Below are 20,427 nucleotides of genomic sequence, written 5' to 3' on the forward strand. Positions count from 1 at the left end.
GTTTCCGCATTAACAAGTGAACCCATCGATATATATATTTTCCTGAACTGCAGCTATCGTTCCTCAGCTCTTTCCTTTACCATATGAATGAGCCGCCTCAACACGCCATCAATTCCTTGCCGCCATCATGTCCTCATAACTTTCCGATCGGGGACATTCATTAACCCGTTTCCAAGCATCTGTCTCGCCTACACTGCACATGAGACCAGGACGCTTTGAGAAGGAAGTTGGAGGCTACAGAAAGGGTTGAGGGCTATAGAAGGATTGGGGCTGTAGAAGAGGATCCGGGAATAATGAAGAGGGATGGGACTACTGAAAAGGTCCGGAGGCTCCCGAAAAGGGGTGGGGTGGTTAGACATAGGTTCAGCTAAGACAAAAAAAAGTAAGAAGCTATAAACGCGGACTAGGAGGTAAGAAAGGGTTAGACTGACGAAGAGGACTAGGGCTACACAACAAGAGTGTGGCTTTAAAAAATGAAGACTTGTGTTACATAAGGAGTCTGAGCTACAGAGGAGGACTGGGAGTTAGTGAAGAAGGCTGGGAGCTAAAAAACACAAAAAACGTGTTACAAAACAGGACCGGGAGCCACAGAGTAGGTTTAGAGTAGGCTGGAGACATAGAAGAGGGGTAAGGCTACTAAAAATGCTTGGAGCAACAGAACAGGGTTGGGGCTACAGACAGAGCAACGGCTACAAAACAGATTTGATGGCATAGAACAGATCACAGGGCTGGAGCTACGGAACAAAGCTGGATATTTTAGAATATGGTTAGAGCTACAGAACATGACTGGGAACTAAAGATGACTAAGGGACTGAAGAGGGGGTTTCGGGTTACATAAAAAGTAAAGGAGGTAAAAGAGAGGATTTAGGGCTTGAGGAGTAGGCTACGGAAACAGAAAGGAGGTGAGGGGTGAAGTACGGACTAACAGCTAAATCAGGGGACTGGTGCGCTTGAGGAGGATACCAGGGCGGGTAGACTAAACACACACACACACACACACACACACACACACACACACACACACACACACATATTCACACACACATACACACACAAACACACACACACACACAGAAAAAAGAAAATGGTTCGAGACACAGCACGCAGATAGCAATAAAATCAAAACATAGATAACATTACCCCTGAAGGACGAGTGCGTGATAATAGGGGAAACAGTGTAATAAAAGTACGGTAAATATCGTTGAGAAAATAGTGGGATAGGAGCTGTTTCCTTCGTGTCAGTATATGGAAAACGTGAGAGTAAAGAGTTATGAGTAAGGGGACATTCTGGGGTGAGAGGGATTAGGAATACGTATGCAAAGTTTGTGACGAGAGTGGAATATCCAAGATAACTCTGAAAACCAACCACAATAAAAAAAAAAAAAAAAAAAAAGCATCATGACTTGAGAAAGAAAAAAAATTACCAGGACATAAGACTGAGTATAGGGCATGAGGCAGTGAATGCTTGGCACATACGATGAGATTACCTGAGTTAAGGTGGAAACTTATTTGAGATGGCTGGATGGTGCGGCTGAGAATGAGGGAGAGGGCGAGACAAGGAGACGAGAATGGAGGGAGAGGCGGAATGTCTTGGAGGTAGGAAGGGAGGGACGTGTTGGAGGAGGGTAGGAGGGCAAGATCTAATAGGCAAGCACCTCGGTCCAGGGCGTCGTAAACTTGGCCACGGCAGCTGGCAGCCATATGTTACTGCCACAGCCGCCACCCACACCGTCACAACGCAACCCCCACCAGCGACAACCTTATTCCACCATATTTCACAGTATTACCCTCTTAAGCATCATTTACCCCAATATTACACACCGTAACATTTGATACGAAAATGAAGACATAAGGCAAGATATACCACCCCGAAAGGGATATGGAATAGACATCAGACGAGATATACAACACCAATAAAGATCTTACTACCATCCCGTTAAAGAATATGCCAGCAACCTCTACTGACGAATAACAGAAAAAAGAAGAGGGATGGCAAGAAAGAAAAATTGGAAGCAAAGACATCTTAACTTCAAGCTAAGCCAAAAATTCCATTAGAAACGAAGTAATAAGCACATATATTTTCTCATTCTGCTTTAAGCCAATTATAGAGTACTGTGTTCGCGTCATAATGCACTGGTTGGAGAGAGACCTTTGTGTTTCACTGATGGATTCGAAAGTCCCAGATGTACTAGAGGTTTTTCTATTACATAATACACGCAGGAGGGTAAACAGGCCCCCTACCTTTCATTGCACTATACTACGTGAGCCTAACTTCGGGACCGTACAGTTGGAAGGGCTGACAAACGACTGAATTTTTATGCGAGCTATTGAAACAGATGAAATATACCTCGAAGGGATTAACATGGGATTCGATTTTTTTTATGAGAAATACCGAAACAGGTGAAGTACGCCTCTATGGGATTAACAAGGGATTTTTTTTTTTTATGAGCAATATAAAACAGGTAACAAATAATAAATCCCCTTCATTCCACTACACCATCACAATACCTAAGTACAGCAAAACCAGGCGTGGCATCGCACGAAAGCAAGCAACACCCCCATAAGAGAACAAGCAAACGGCCCCCAGGCCAGGCAGACACTAAGCATACAAAGGACCCTGTTGTATTCTGGGTGGCTTTGGAGTTCTCCCTCAGCGAATTATTTTGCATAGTGTACCGTAATATCCGCTTGTGTGTTACCGATGCAAGAAAGGTCCGATAGAGAATATGTGATAAAATACTGAAGCATGGAAGGCAAGATAAGTCGTGATGGAAGTGCTGTAAAGTCGCCTATGTCAATGAAAATACGACTCGAAATAAGGGGGGCACCCAGGAATATTTTTCGGGGGGGGGGGGGGGGGGGAAAAACAAATGAATATTGTGGCTAGAAAAAAAACCTAATGCAAGTCACTTTTATTTTCTTACAAGGAAGGAAATTTCGGGGGAGGCATGGCCCCCTTGGCCCCCCCCCTCCCTGGGTGCGCCCCTACTCAAAATCCAACTCATTCACTTGGAAATGAGGCACAGTAGGTCCCTCCAGCCTTACTTATCGGCCTTCTAAATTCTTGTTCAAGTGAGGGAGAAAACTTTAGAAACCCGAAGTCATGGAGAACACTTTAGAAATCCTCCAACTGTGAGGAAGAACACTTTAGAAATCCTCCAACAGTGAGGGAGAACTCATTAAAACCTAAACAGAGAGAGAGAACACTTTAAAAACCTAAAAATAGATGGAGAACACTTTAAAAGCCTAAACAGTGAGGGAGAACACTGTAAAAGCCTAAACAGTGAGGGAGAACACATTAAAAACCTTAAAAACTGAGGAAGAACACTTTAAAAACACAAATAGTGAGATAAAACACACACACACACACACACACACACACACACACACACACACACACACACACACACACACACACACACACACACACACACCACACACACAGCCATGGCAGTGTTGAGGAGTGCAAGTTATACTCAAGACGTTACGAAGTCTCTCAGGGCATTCTTCGCAGCCTTTTACTTCAAATTCATGTACGAGTAAGGAGGGAGAGCACCTTAAAAAAACACACACACACACAAAAACACAGGCAGAACACCTTAAAAAAAAAAAAAAGCTAAATCACTCAGGCAGAACACCTTAAAAAAACTAAATCACTCAGGCAGAACACCTTTAAAAAAACTAAATCACTCAGGCAGAACACCTTTAAAACCTAAAACACTCAGGAAGAACACCTTGAAAAAACTAAATCACACAGGCAGAACACCTTAAAAAAACTAAATCACTCAGGCAGAACACCTTAAAAAAACTAAAAAACTTAAGCAGAACACCTTAAAAAAACAAAACAGGCAGAACACCTTAAAAACAACTAAAACACTCAGGCAGAACACCTCAAAAACCTAAAACACTCAAGACAAGACACCTTAAAAAAACCCAAAACACTCAGGCAGAACACCGTTAAAACCCACACCCAGCAAGACAGCCGCGGTATTGTCGGGGGAGTGGAAGATACACCCAAGGGGGGGCATTACCAAGCGCTTCTCCGCGTCATTAACGAGTATTTTACAGAATTCTAATGGGGGACGACGTAATGGGTCTGGGGGAGGTCGTATTTATCTTTGCCTCTAGTGATAACGCGAATGAATGAAGTCATCAGCATTTAGACGCCACTCTTACACCCTTGGACGTGACTGCTGAGGAAGGGAGGGAGAGAGAGAGGAGGATGGTGCGGAGAGGGAGAGCTGGGAATGAAGTAGTGGGAGAAGGAGGGGGAAGAAAATGAGAGACGGGGGATAGGGAGGTGAGAGCTAGGAATGTGGTAGAAGGAGGTGGAGAAGAAAAGAAGGAGAGGGACGAAACTGATGATGATGATGAGGAGGAAGGGGGGAGAGAAGGAAAAGGAAAAGAAAGAAAAGGTCGAAGGGGAGGGGGAAGATGGAAACGACAGGGATGAAAAGGAGGAGGAGGAAGTGGAAGAAAAGGTGCAAGAAGGACGCAGAAGAAAAGGAGGAGGAAAAGAAAGAAAACGACAAGACTGAAAGGAAGGGTATAAGAAGTAGGAGAAAGCAGAGGTGGAAGAATGGTAGGGGCGGAAGAAGGAAACTAAATTATGATAGTGAGGAGAAGAAGGAAGACTAGAAAGATGATGAGGAGAACATGGATTAGAAGACGAAGAAGGGAAAGATGAAAATGATGAGAAAGAAAAAACAGAAGGAGGAGGAGTACAATGGATAAGAAAGAAAAGGGTGATAATGATGAAGAGGACATGAAAGAAGAAAGGAAGAGGAAGAATGAGAGATGTAGAAGAAGAAGATAAAAGTCAGAAAAAGATCAGGAAAAGGAGACGTGATGAATGAAAATGATGTAAAAGATGGAGAAATTTAAGAACGTTTAAATACAAGGAAAGGAGAAGTGAAAAAGCAACATAAGTAATGAGAAATATGAGAAAAAAGAAGTAGACAGATAACATTAAGAAAAATAAGATATACGAAGAGAAGAACTGTAGAGAAAGTAGAGAGTGGAGAGACTGAAAGAAAAAACAACGAAGAAGAGATAGAAAGTGAAGAGTACAGAAGGGAGATCTAAACGAAGGAAGCAGAGAAGAGGAGGGACTGACAGAGGAAGCATAAGAGGAGCGGGAAGAGTGGTGGTTGGTGAAGAAGATGAGAAGTAGAACGAAAAAAGGAAGGGGGAGGAAAAATAGAAAAAAAAAAGGGGGGGGGGGAGTAATGGTAGCATATAAGCAAGTAGTCAAAGAATAAAGGGAAAACAGATAAGATTGAAATTTGGATACAGAAGGAAAATGATATATAATCCGTGAAGAAAAAGGAAAATCTTAAGAACAATAGTACGATGGGAACGGCAGATAAAAGGGGGTTATAAAAATCTGAAGACACAAAAAGAGGAATCAGAGGGGGAACCGCTAGACAAAAGTTTGATAACAGGCAGAGAAAGAAAAAGAAATGGTAAGAGGAAGAAGGAGTGCGAAGGGCAAAGAGGAGAAGGAAATGTGAAAGGAGGAGAAGGACGAGAACTAAAGGGAAGAAAAAAGAGAAATAGCAAAGGAAGAGAATGAAGACGAAGGAGGAAGAAGAGAAGAGGGTGAAAGGCATGGAAATAAAGACGGACATGATAAAAAGGAAAGGAAAAGAAGACGATGAGAGGAACACCTTTAAGGAAGCGGAAGAATGCAAACGTGAGAGATGGAAAGTAACGACTATGACAAGGAACGTGATGCAGTTGAATTTAAAAAAAAAAAAAAAGTAAAGACAGACTGCGAGATAAATGTGGTAGAAAAGTGAAAAGGGAAAGAAAGTGGAAAAATAAAAGAAACGAAAAGAGGAGGAGGAAAAAAGACTTAGCGGGGAGAGGCAAAGACGCAAAAGAAACAGGAGGAAGGGGAGAAAAAGAGGAACTAGGAGAAGGTGGCAAAAGAATAAAAATAAGAAGGACATGTCAAAAAGGAGGAGGAGGAGGAGGAGGAAAAAGAAAAACCCAAAGAAGGATGAAGAGGAGAAAAGGGACGGAGGAAGGAAGGAAGGAAGGAAGGAGAAAAGTTTTTGGCGTGGTGGGTGTGAAAGGAGTATTACCGTGTTTACCGGAGTGAGACACGCTTTGAATATTGCATACCAGGGCGCCAGGAGCCAAACTTTGGATTTCTTCGCTTCAGCTATGGCACCTATCGTCCTCTTAACAAACTTTTCACACAGTTTTTCTATACTATCCCCAGGCGATTTCATTCACACTCTTTCTATGCTTGGTATACTTCTAACTCTCCATTTTTTTTTTTTTTTAGATTTCTGGTCAACCCGTTCGCTTTCTCACACACTTTTTCTATATTGTTACCAGGCGATTTTATTCACTCCTTCGAGGCTTGGTATTCTTCTTTCTTTTCTTTCAATTTTTTGGCTAACTCGTTCGCTTTTTCACACGCACACTTTTTCTATACTATCCCCAGGCGATTCTACTGTATTCACACTCAGGGCTTGGTATTCTTCTACCTCTCCATTTTTTTCTGTTTTTTGGCTAGCCCGTTCGCTTAGATGGTGTCTTTATTTTATTATCTGAAGATAATTTTATTCATTTTTTTACAAGGCTTCATTGTAACTCTTCTTTATCGAAATTATTTTTTAGCCTCAACCCGAGGGAGTCTTGTTTATATTATTCATACAACCCCAAACTATTTTTATATATATTTAGCAGAGCCTTTCAGAAATGGAGATGAATATTTAGCCTTCATTAACCTCTTTCTTGCCAGACACTTCCCCTGAACTACAATAATCGTCTGTAGGCAGCAAGAATAAAGCATAAAATAATAAAATAAAATGAAATAAAAAGCTGATGCCCTACTGAAGACGTTAACAAAATTCTCTGAGACATTTATATGCTACATGCCCGTCAAAGTCAACTTTTTTTTTTTCTGAAATTTGCTTAATAAAGTTACGGATCTTCTTCAATAGCAAAAAACCAATATCGAAGACGACGGGAAGGAGTGTCATAGAAAGATATCAGAGACAGGAAAATCCGGTTAGTGATGATCGGGATAAAAAAGCTGAATAAAAAAAAGACTGGTATGAAAGATTCTCTCTCTCTCTCTCTCTCTCTCTCTCTCTCTCTCTCTCTCTCTAACTTAATAAAATATATTCTGATATGAAATTCTCTAAAGAATTACAATTATAAATTCTCTCTCTCTCTCTCTCTCTCTCACTAACTTACTAAAATATATTCTGATATGAAATTCTATAAAAAATTACGGATATAAATTCCCCCCCCTCTCTCTCTCTCTCAAACTAACTTACTAAAATATATTCTGATATGACATTCTCTAAAATATTACAGAAATAAATTCTCTGTCTCTGTCTCTCTCTCTCTCTCTCTCTCCCTCCCTCCCTCTCTCTCTGACTGTACATTTCACTTAGGCTGGTTTATCCCTCTGCCACCAGCCCACCAGCAGGAAGGCCCCAAGACCCATATTACCTAAAAACTTTGCCTGAGGGACGGCCTTGTAAACACTACCGCCATCGCACTTTAATGCCCCCGCCCTCTCAATACGACGAGACGAACGGCCAGGGGTGGGGGCAGAAGGGTTGGGGGTGTTGGAGGGGTGAGGAGGAGAGTTAGGGTGGTTTGGAGGGGTTGTTAGGGGGTGGGGGTGGTGGAGGATTTGGTAGTGAATGCTGAGGAAGAGGTTGGGAAAGCTTGAGACTGATAAGATTGAGGAAGAGGAAAGACAGGAACAGAGGAAGAGGAGGGAAATTAAGGATAGGCGAGGGGGGAGGGGAGGATAAGTGGATGGAGGAGGGGTGGAAGTGGGTGGTGCAGATTGGGAGAAGGAAGAGGAAGGGGGAAGAAGGAAATAAGGGAGAAGAAGAAAGGTGATGAGGGAGAAATTGTTGGTGGGGTGGAATGAAGCGTGGCGATGAGGAAAGTCTGAGGTGGTAAGGATGAGGAATGATGATGGGAATGGAAAAAGTGAGGATAGGGATAATGTGTAGGCTGAGATGAGTGTAAGTGATAAACTGGAGTGGTAACTTGGGCTAAGGGAGGGGGAAAAGGGAGGAGATATATGAGGATGAAGTGGGAAATCTTGGAGTGCGCAGGTGGGAAATTCAGAAGACAAGACTGGGGAATGTGAAGGTGCGCGGTGAGGAGTTAGTCAAGGGTAAAGCAGTTAGGGATGGAGAGAACTGGGTTTGTCTGAATGGGGATGGGAGTGAGTGTTAATGGAGAAACGGGGAGGAAACTTGACAGAACTGAGTATTAGAGAGGGGAAGGGCTTGAGTCTCCTTTCAGATTTTTTTATTCGACTCTCGTCCTGGTTATAAGTCAGTTCCCTGGTTTAGCAGTCCCCCAACATACCAAAAGTTGGAACATACATCCTCACACGACACCGATTAGTAGTAGATATCGAATAGTCTACAACGAAATATGGTAGGGTTAAGTTCCTTATCACTGGCGTGATGATATTTGCAGGATGATTTTATGACAAGTCGTTGGGGTTTGTGGAGGATATGTATAAATCAGCTTTAACGAAATCTAACTCCTCTAATGGTTCCCTGGCCCAACTGAGATCAATCTTGTGATCTCATCATCAGCGGTCCAATCCTCTACCACCAGATACTAATAACGGTGGTAGTGGTACTACGAGAGGAAGTAATAATGCCGGGAATAATAAGAACGCATACTGTAGGATTAATATTTATCGACTACCTGAGGGCAATTAAGACAAAAGTCAATGTCTATTCTAAGGCAAAACATTCCCCTTGCACAGTACATACAGCCACCAAACTTACATCCAGGTCCCCATTTGTACTACTGGGAGAGTAATGACAAGGGAGAAACAAACTTTGTCTAAAAGTCTGACCTAGCCTAGAACTGAACTCGGCCGGTCAAACTGTTAGACAAAGGAGGTGGGATGAGGAGAGAGGTGGAACGGGTGAGGAAAAGTTGAGGGAGGAGGGTCAGGGGTGGGAGGGAAGAACAGTGGTGGGAGGGTGAGTCAGTGGTGGGAGGGCGCCTGTTAATTGCGTTTTGGAGGTAAAATTACGGGAGTGAATATCAACGGAAGAGATCTTAATTTACGGAGGTGAGACTATGAGCGTCCTGGTTGATATCGGTGCCTCGTAATTGCCATTTTCATCATCATCCTGCCTCACTTTATGCCCTAACTTTTAATTTAACCATCCAACCTATTTCGACTCTTCAGCAGCTTAAATATGGTCATTATATTCGTCATATGAATTATTACGTAGGGCAATTATAGGAATATTAATATAGCGTCACAGTTATTTTTATTTTAATAATCGGAATCAGCATCATCATCCCAATCAAATTCCCACTGTTATAAAGGACGGGAAGGGTAAACAAACAGGAAAAAAATAACAGTATGCAAGCAGAACCCGCATCGAAAATGGGCAACACATCCATTTACTCCTCCTTCAGGCCCTCCAAACGCAGATACGTTCCTGTTTGTACTGGATACTTACTAACAAAATTTTCCCTTTACTACTACATTTGTAACCACTTTCTCTAACATCCTTACAATCCTTTAAATATCAATCCTGTGGCCCTGTAAATTGACTGCTCCTTCCTTTCTTATCGTCTTCTTTTACACATCGGAGGCTATTATGTATGTATGTATGTATGTATCTATATATCTATCATTTTCTTGTTTTCATTTTAATCCTATGCCAACGAATGTCTCCTCTCCCATTCTTACTTTCCTTTGACTACTGTCCTATGGCTCTGACCTCTCTTAACCTCTTCACCAACACATCGGTAGGTACGGTATGTTGTTCAAGGCATATATCATTTCTTCAAGCTTTCCAATGCATATATCATTTCTTCAAGCTTTCCAGTTAATCCTACGCCACAACCAATCTGGCTTAACATCCTTCTCCTGCTGCAAATACCCTCCTGTCAGCATTCCCATCATCCTGTCTCCATTCCTCGCCAGCTACCCGGGTCCAGCGTTACACCAGCCACACTAATCCAGCCTCTCTGCTTTCCCTCCTCTCCTTCGCTCTCTCTCCCTCTCCCTCCTCTCCTTAGCTCTCTCTCTCCTTCTCCTTCCTCTCTTCTTGGCTTCTACGACTCCCTCTCCTTGCTCATCTTTCCCCCCCCCCTCTCTCCTTGGTTTTCCCACCCTCTGCTTTTCTCTCTCCGTTCCTTGATTTGTCTTGTTTCCTCTCCTTCTCACTTTACTAACTCACCATTCTTTGATCTTTTTTCTTCTTCGTCTTCCTTTCTTATACTTCGTCTTCTCTCGTTTCCTTTCCGCTTCTCTGCTACCTCCCCTCCAGATCTTACCTTCCTTGCTCCTTCTCCTGCTTTTCTTCCTTCTCTATTTCGTTTCCTTACCTTCCTTCTCCTTCATCTCCATTCCTTGTTTCTAAGACATTCTCTCCTTCTTCATTCTGTTTCATCATGTTCCTCTTCCTCCTCCTCTTCAATAACCCTGTCTCTTCACCCTCCTCCTCCTCCTCCTCCTCCTCCTCCTCGTCTCATTCTCCCTCTTCTAATTTTATCTTTCCCTTGCTAATCTGTCTGTTCCTCCTCCTCCTGTATCCCTCAATAGTCAATTCTTCTTCTTCTTTTTGTTCTTCTTTTTTTTCCTCCTCCTGTGCCCCTCACTCAGGTCTTTCTTCTTCTTCTTCTTATTCTTCCTTTTGCAACATATCCTCTTCCAAACCCTTATCGTCTCTCACCTACTGCTCTCACCCCTTCAACAATCTTAGTCCCCTCTCTCACTCGAGGCAGGGAGGCACTGTGACTATCAAGTACTCTTCATAGTTCCAGAAAAGACAAATCGCGCTTCTTGAAAATCGATAAAACAAAAGCGTAAAATCAGATAGAGGCAAACACCAAATGCTATTATTGCTAAATTAAAATAAGTTTCTAAGGATTTATCAACGATACTTGCAACTTGAGAACCATTTGCAATTTTTATCCTTAGTTTTTCACAAGACTGCAATACAAACTGCAGAGAGAGGCAAGAGTAAAAAAAAAAAAGCATGGTCACAAAGCAATCTCACAATCTTAAGAAGAATTATGCAAATCCACTTCAAACTTACGCAATTCTCAAAATGCTAAAAGTACAAACGCCAGGGGTCGGGGAGGCGGACTGGGATCTGTCAAAAGAAAAGAGGAGTTCGCTTTGCAGACCTCCCCCCCACCCCACCCCACTACTCCCCCTCCCTTGCCATTCCCACTCCCACATCCCTCCCCCCTACCTCCATCCCTCCCAGTCTGGTTTATGTGCCAAAAGAGTGAGTGAGGCGCGTGTCGCTTGAGGGGAGATGGATCCGACATACGAGTCCGTGTGTAGTCCATTGTGCCGGGGCCGTGCTGCCAAGACGGACGCCCTCCACAAATTGCCACCTAACTCAAAGCACCACCACGTTTTCTGAATAGGATCCTGATGCTGTTTGTCTGTCAGAGTGAAAAGGAAAGAGATGTTGAAAAGTACTGTAGCAATAACTTTTTTTTTTTGCTTCTTAATCTGATGCTGATGTTTGTTAATCAGAGAGAAAAAGAATGAGATGTCGAAAAGTACAAAGACTATCGGATTATCTTATTATCATCTGAATCTGATGCTGATGATGATTGTCAGAGTGCGAAGGGAAGCCATATCGAAGAAGACTGCTTTTTTAGGAGTTTTCTGAATCTGATCCTGATATTTCTTGTCGGAGTGAAAATGAGAAAGAAGAAATGCCGTAAGTACAAAAGCGCTATCGGGGAATCTTTTCGACGTTTTCTGAGTTTCTGATGATGTTTGTTACAATGAAAAGGAGAGAGGTGCCGCAAAGTACACAGCACTAATGGGATTTATTTTATTTTTTTCATAGCCAGAAAACAAGATCTATATGAGTTCAGCGTTTGTGTGTATTTTCATTAAACGTCTTTACTTAAGTTAGTTTATTTTCATTAAACGCCTTTACTAAAGTGAGTTTATAAGTTATTTCGTTATTCTTCCGCCGTTTCTCTCCTGCATTAAGCCTTTGTTCCTTTGCGGCAGTCACAAGTCTCTCATCAGGCTAACCGTGGACGTTAACTATCATCCTGGAACTCTACATCCGGCAACTAGTATATCCAAGAGACGACCCAGTATGCTAATGGAATCGACCGCAACTTGGAAGGCGCCTGAGAAGGCATAAGGGCATTTCGCTAAGCGAGGGAAGACGCTTGAACATTCAACTGTTCCTCTGTAATCCGCAAAACAACAAAAGTATAATGAATAATCTAAACTGTTACCGAATCTCACATGTGCAACAGGTCAAATTAGTTTAATCATTGTCTGAGTGAATGATTCTATTAAGTGCAATTCCTCTTAAACCGGTCTGGTACGCAGGGCACAAGTCACTCAGAGGGGCTGCGACATATTCCCCAACTTGTGTCACAGCCGCTGCATCCCATGCCTTCCTCGCCGCCTCCAATCCCTACCCTCTTGGTTGGAATTCCGGCCGGGAACTTGTGGGCAGCGGAGGGACGTTTGATGGGCCTCACAGGAACTCGTGTGCGACATCCCAGGACTTGGCGCCCAGGCTAAGTGTGCTGGGTGTCATAACCGCTGCTCACAGGCCCACAGCACCGCCAGGCATCTCGGAGGATCGGGTCGAGTGACTCTGTGGTCCCTGGTGTAGGCTGGCGGGTGCTAAACACTGGTTATGTCCCCATCACCACGATATACTGTTGGTTTAAATGTGCCCACTCAGGACCCACAAAGGTGGATTCTTTTGTAGCCTGGATGTCAATTATGCACAGCCCCTCATAAAGACACCATCTCAGCCTGCCACCTTGGCGATATGTATCTACTGACTGCTCATAAAAAAGCAAGAGAAACTTGTCTCTTGTCAAAGTAGAAAGGTTCACACACACTTTTGACTCCTAGGAGAGAAAAGGCGATCATTACCCCCCTCCCTATTTTTTAAAATCAATTGCATTAACCGTCACAAAATAACAGAAATATGCAGCCGATATAAAGTGCATCATTGAGGAAAAGAAACAAAGACGTTGAAGCCATAAAGAGGATGATAAGAGGCAGAGAAGACAGGTCGTAATTACGGAAGGCTTCAGTAAACATGAGAGGAGGAGGAGGAGGAGAGTGGTGGTGGAGAAGGCCGAAAAAGTAACTAACTATTCATTTATGAACCAAAAATGTGAAAGCAATAAAGTAATATTAGTAAAGAATGGAGAGCGAAAAATGTAAAAAAAAAATCCTTAATGAAGACAAACTAGGGGAAGCGAGAAGAAAAACGGCATTTTACGGCGAAAGTTAAGATTATGACCCTTTCCAACCCTCTGCCAAGGCAAAATGCACACTAAATAGAAGTACATATGCACCAACATAAGGTCGATGCGCAAAGTTCATAATATCCTTTACCCATCAGCCATAGAATTCCACCGTGTAATACAATTTAATCCCCTTCTCAATTACACTGACAGAGAAACCTAATGGTGGGACATTCCACAAGTTGGGCGAGGTGGAAACCGTGTGAGACGACGGAGCTCCCCGCCCCTACCTCTGTTCCTGTCCCTACCCCTTCGTGTCAGCGCCTCTAACCCGTCTTCTCTCCTCCCTTCTATTCCCATCCCCTTCCCTATGCTTCCTGCAGCCTCTTCTTCCCAGTTTCCCATTTCTTATATCTTCAGTATTTGCTATGCTCCTATTTATCTTTTTTATCTCTCCGTGTTTTCCCTGAGTTCTCTTTCTCTTTCCTACACCTTCTTCTTCTACCTCCACTTATTCATCATTTCTCTAGGTCAATCTTAATCAATATCTCCTCCTCTCTGTTCCATCTCTTCCTTTTCCCTTCACCACTGTTCATGGAACTTCCTCTTTCCAGTTTCCACAGCCTGTACCTTTAGCTCTACCTCCGTCTTCTGTCTCAGTAACTCCATTCTCTTCCTATCTTTACAACACATACGTCGTTCTCATTTATCCATCTTCCTATATTTTTTCCTTGCTGTCCCCTCTCCTGTTTTCTACATCTCTTTACGTCTCTTCCCTGCACTTCCCCCTCCTATATTCTCTGTCAACCATCATCATCATCATCATCATCATCATCACCTTACCCCTATTTCCCACTGTTAAATGGGGCGGCCGGATCAAAAGTACTGGTTTATACATCCATTCACTTCCTCAGGCCTTCGAAATTCCCTCTGCCCCTGTTCACTCAGCAGTACAATTAGGGATCTGGATGGAAACCTACTTCTGCGGGTTGTGTTCTAAGGGATGATTGGGACCTAAAAATTGACAGCCTTCCTTAATCACTCACATGTAGGCAATACGCAATACTCTAAGCCTTCACCTTCGTTGTCCTCTCGTTCTATCATTTCTTTTTTTCCGTACCTTTACTTATCTCACCCTTTTCTATCAATTCTCTTGTCTGTAACTTTACCTCTCTCGCATCTCTCTACCATATCTCTCAGTCTTTACTTTTTCCACCTCACTCTACCATTTCTCTTGGCCTTTTACTTTACTTCTCCAACCTCTGTATTATCATTTCTCTTACTCTTATCTTCACTTCTCTCATCCAGCCTCCATTTGTACCAGCTCTCTTCTCCTCCCTGATCCTCCCTACCCCACACCCACCACTCCGCCACCCCAGCACACACAAATTACACAACTATTCTCTAACTCATCTAATTTCGACAACGGGTATCCTTCTATAGATTAATGGATGCTGGGCCTGGGAAATACTTATTAATACTTATTCATTTAATAGTCACTGGATTATTATTCATGCTATGGAGATGAAAGTAAAAATAAAAATACAGACTCAAGAAGAAAGAGAAATTGAAAAGAACAAAGGGTTGGTATTTACACATTAAAAACTCTGACAACTGTTGAAGGTTAAGTGGATTAGCAACAACCATGACCACAAAATAAGGAAATATATTTTAAAAATGTTCATAACCCTACTTGTACAATGGCCTGTGTGTGTGTGTGTGTGTGTGTGTGTGTGTGTGTGTGTGTGTGTGTGTGTGTGTGTGTGTGTGTGTGTGTGTGTGTGTGTAAGAGAAAAGAGGTGTGGGTGAGCTCGATATTTTACGAAAACAGAGTGTGACAGAACTTGTAATGCTATTACAGAATGGAGATACACCAACGCTGCCCTTAAAATACACAACAGGTAAGTACGTAATGTACATAATCTACAGGTACTGTATATATATGATAACGACAGAGATATAATACGAAACAACAGGCTGGATATTACTATAGTACACTTATTCTTAGCCTTAATATACAAGTAAAAAGGTATAGTAGATAAATTCCTAACATCTTCAGGCTGAGGGATCTCTCCTAATCAGACAAAATATCATCTGTAGGTTGCAAGGAAAGTCTAAAACATCATCCTCGGACAGAAACTGATTAACGAAGTCCATAATGACCCTGCACAGGATTATCCACTGTGAGATCTAAACAGCAATGACAGCATGGGAATAGGTAGTTGTAAGGAGGGAGGGGAAACAGTGAATGTGGGATGGCAGTAACACTAGTGGCTGTGAAAGAGAAAGGGCCTTCATACTGTGTAAACAAAGCTGCATACTGTAGGAGCAAGAAAGCTATGACTGAAGAAGAGGGATGGTGTGCTTATGCTCTGTTCACTGTAAATTGTTCTACAATTGCCAATTCCCCATCTTGAATGCTGAGCTGTAACACGAGATTAATACTAAATTACAATGCTAGTAATGAAACGCGGATTGGAAAGGATGCAGCGCTATGTTTTATCTTATTTAGCCACTGAGCTACGTGAAACAAGCTGTGAAATAGCGAAAATCTCCATAATTAATGAGTTCAAACTATGGTGGCGCTGGACTTAAGATAAAACGTTGCAAAGTTGGATAGGAATTCTGATATTACTGGAACGTGACCGAAGATAAGTGAAGCTGTTGTGCTGAAATCTTCATGCAGAAGGAGTCGCATAAATGTAAAATTCTGGCAAGCGGGATGACAAACGATGATTTACGACTGGTGACAAATTTCTCCTCCTCCACGATCCAGGCTATCAGTGGAACAAGAAATATTTCCTCAGATGTTTACTGTATGGGAGAGGAATATCACTTGACTCTTAAATAATGGAGAGGCGGTAACTTGGAGTAATTGTAGATTGGATGAAGGCAGTTTATGGACTGATAGCTGCCATAATGGGTGATAGGGGATAGTAGATGATATAGTGGGAAGGTAGCGATGTAGGAAGGGTAACAGCGAGGGAAAGGAGAATTGGAGGTAGGAAAGGGGGCGGTTGACAGAATGAGGCTGTGGAGGGTGACAGAACTAATATTGTGGTGGGGTCAACACGGGCAGGTCACGGATGCTCAATAAATTCTGCCACTGGGCCTGACGTTATTGCTGACAACGCAGGTCAATGAGTGTGTCCGCCAGTTCACTGTGTGTCCAGGGGCTCGTTCGGCTATTGTCCAAAGCAAAAATCTACCACAGGTAAACAAACTTTTTAAGGAACTGTATCGTACGGAAATTAATGCCTTCAGTACCAGATAAACTAAACATTGCCTAATGTGGGCAAAACAGGATTTTAATTTTTTTTCTTTACATAATATCAAGAACAATAAAAGAGATGCGACAAACTTTTTTCCCCTTCAAACTGCTTTCTGGCCCAGTTAATCTTATTCTTGATGTCTACAAATGATTTTATCCAGCTTAGCATCGACATTTCAAACTGGAGGGGTTAGATACAGCCTCCGTTAAATTTTTCCTACTTTACGGGCCTCCAAAGCTCAATATAATCGCCTGGGGAGAACAAGAATACAATAAAAACTACGTTAACTACGTTATTGCAGTGAAGACGTAAACCACTTCAATTGGGTGACCCCTTTTTTATTTTCATCAGGCCGCCCCAGACGATACTGTTCAGCTTATGGGAGACCTCTTGCAGTGGGAGAGTTAATGAAGACTTCATCTATGTACCGAACTGCAAAACTTCTCTAAGCTGGAAAAAAAAAAATTGAAAGTAGCAGGAATAAAGGACCATATTTCAGTACCACGACAAGGCTAAATGCTACATGAGATACAACCCTGAAGAGGCCGTGTGAGAAAGGGAAACGGACGGGGATGTGGCAGGTCTGGGCCCCTATCTCCGGCGACTGAATAGACAGCAGCAGGTGTGATAAGGATAACGAATTTGGCCACAACATCTCTGGGGGTGAGGCAGTGCAGCGAGGACGTCACATTTGCCGCCCGTTTGGGGTGACAAATGCCTCCTCCACGGTCCGCCCATCACGCATGTCCCGCACACCGACAAACAACATGTACTCATCATAAATGCTTTGTTTACCTATACACTACAGTGCCAGGCAAGACTAATCCCTGACGTAAATGAGACAAAACCCCATGACACAAAGGGAGAAGAAAATCCCCGACAGACAACATGACGAAAATCCTTAAAACGCAAGACCATGAAAAACCATTACACAAAATGAAGAAATCTCTTACACACAACATAACCCAAATACCTTATACACAAGATGACGAAAACCCTTTAGCCTAGATGAAAAGATGACGAAAATCCTTTACATAACGAGGTAAATGAAATCCCCTATGTGTAAATTAACGAAACTCTTTACTTATCTTACACTTTCTTTAATTTCAGTATGAGGTCTGACTAAGTATGGCAATCAAGCAGGAATATGGAGCTGTTTGTTATCACTGAAATTGCTTCCGTCCACCATATATGTGTTTCCTTCCTCTAGAAAACGCAGTAATTGTAACTTCACTCACACAGTCTATGGTTTGTATTCTTGCCGGTTAAGAAAGCTCCCTCACATCTCTCTCACAGCGATTTATTTTTGGATTGTTACTAACGTTTTCTACGTTTTTAAAGCAAAGTATGGCGATATTGGATGGGTTTATGTAACACAGAAGAGTGTGAAGTGTAAAAAAAAATATCGCTTAGGACGAGAATATAAGCCTACGTGGGATGCTCTATTGGCTTCACATAGGTAAATAACCAGCCCCATATTACCTCTGTGAGATAAAGAGACCCCAGGCTAGGCCATGGCAGTCCAATTGAAGAAGCTCCGTAACACCTCTTCCTGAGTGATTTATTTTGCTTATTACACTTTTCTGTTGTCTTCGTGTTACATAAATCTTTACAACATTGCTAAACTCTGTATAAATAACGTACAAAAGGATATTAACCAGCCTCCTTAGCGTTGGGAGTTGAAGCCCCCACAACGCACGACATTCAACTACTACCATTATATACTGTTACACCACCGAGCATCGTGGTTGCTTACGTCTGCATTTCCACCGGACTGGTCTACTGAGGAGGAGAAATCAAGTACCCAATGCACCAACTCACAAGCTCACAGCCCCCAACCCCCGACCTCAAGTATTATAAATTTCTGCCACGCTACACTTCACGCCCGGCCTCACACTCTTACCATTCTGCGAGGCTAATTTCACTCACAGCGCCCCAACATAACGCTAACAAAGGGCCACATGAGAGGGACGGATTCACTGGGATGGGCTGCATGCGGGATGATCCTACTACACACTTCTCAGCACAGTCGCACACTCGTTTCCCTGCAGGGGATACTGCATAGGTGTATCATAAGTCCCCAGTTTGTCAAAATAAATACCAAAACAATGATGGGTACAACACAGCTTACTTAGCTTCCCTACCTCGCAGCTGAATGAGATCTGTAACGCGGTAGGCCAAGGGAAGCATTACGTTATTTTACTCAAGCTACCACAAGACGATTTTGTTAAGCCGAGGAGAACTCTAATTGTCAGAGGATGGAAAAATCTCGGTTGTACTTTACACTGCTTGACTTCCCTTCAGGTGAACAGAAGAGTCACTATTTCGCCTGAACAAAATATCCAACTGCGTCCACGGATGCGAAAGGCGTAACAATAATTAATGCGTACTACTGTTTCCTCACGGGCGATTAGATTTAGGGGACTCGTATTCATCTTCACGCATATTAGTTTTAAGAATACGGCCGATAAGCTCTCCCATTCTATAGTTTGTCGATGCCTGCCTGCGCTTGGATACGTGGGGGTATCGTAATCTGCATAATTTGATTAAGAATCTCTTCCAACGACGTGTCTCGCGTTACAAGATAAAAAACAGCAAAAATATGGGGAGAGTATGGAAGCAGAATAACGTTAAAATGTAAATACTGCCAAAGAAGGGAAGAAATGAAGAATCGAAAGGGACACCAAAAGAGCTACAGAAATAAGACAAGGATGAAACACAACAAATGAACTGCAGAGAAAACAACCGAAAAACTGCAAGAGAAGAACGAACAAAAGCCAATGTAGGGCAGAAGATATTATCAAAATGCAGTACCCATAACACAGGACAAATATCAGTTTATAAAGAAAAATAGTGAGATAGAGCCACCGGTGGACTTAATCACAGATGCCCCCCACTGGCCTCACAGAAGAATCATCATTATGACATCACACCGTCCAGTGGGCCGGCGCTGGGGCGTGTAATGCTCGCTGGCGGAGGGAAGTGGCGGGGCACGAGTGAAGCGTGAGGCAGAGGGAGGCATTGGATGGTGGAAAAGTGGAGGAAGAGGTGGGTATTGGGTGGTGGAGAAGTGGGGGAAGAGGGAGAGGAAAGTATTGGGTGGTGGAGATGTGGAGGATGAGGAAGAGGGAAGTATTGGGTAGTGGAGAAGTGGAGGAAGAGGAAGAAGAATGTACCGGGCGATGGGGAAATTGAGGAGGAGGGACAGAGGAATATCGGGCGGTGAAGAAATGAAGTGGAATGGGTGGTGAAATGGAGGAAGAAGGAGAGAAAAGTAAAGGGTGGTGGAGAAATGAATGAGGAGATTGGGAATAAAACAACTGGGCTGTGAGTAAGAGAGAGAGAGAGAGAGAGAGAGAGAGAGAGAGAGAGAGAGAGAGAGAGAGAATAATGACTGATGGAAGAGCGAAGTGAGAGTAGCAAAACACTTAGTTGTAAAAGAGTGGGCTGGGATGATGAATAGCACTGGCTGGTGACGGGAGGTGGAGTGGAGTGGAGTAGATATGGAAGAAAATTACTAGATGGTGGATTAATATGGCAGGGATGGAGGGGCTGGGTAGAAAGAGAGGCGTGGAGTGGCCGGGAACGAAAAATATAGGGTGGACGAGTGGCATAGAGGGAAAAATATAAGGACTGGGTGGAGGCACACTGAAATGGAAGGAAAAAAATGACAGATGGCGACGGGGAATTAATACTGTCAGCATCAACTCTCATGAACAAAACAACTTTAGTATTCTATTCTAGCTAACGGCAGGCAGTTATATACTCTCTAAGATTAAGTCACAGGAGCCTGAAAACTGATCATAAAACAGAAATAACTGATATAACAGAGAAAAACTTAACCAAAAATGGGCAGTCCAAGGAATAAGTATGTGAAGACTGATGGGGGACTGGAACTAGAAAGTGCTGTGAACAAAGCGAAAAG

Source organism: Coenobita brevimanus, chromosome 66, assembly GCF_032717465.1.
Source record: "Coenobita brevimanus isolate Jiangsu-jjx chromosome 66, ASM3271746v2, whole genome shotgun sequence".
Classification (NCBI taxonomy): Eukaryota; Metazoa; Arthropoda; class Malacostraca; order Decapoda; family Coenobitidae; genus Coenobita; species Coenobita brevimanus.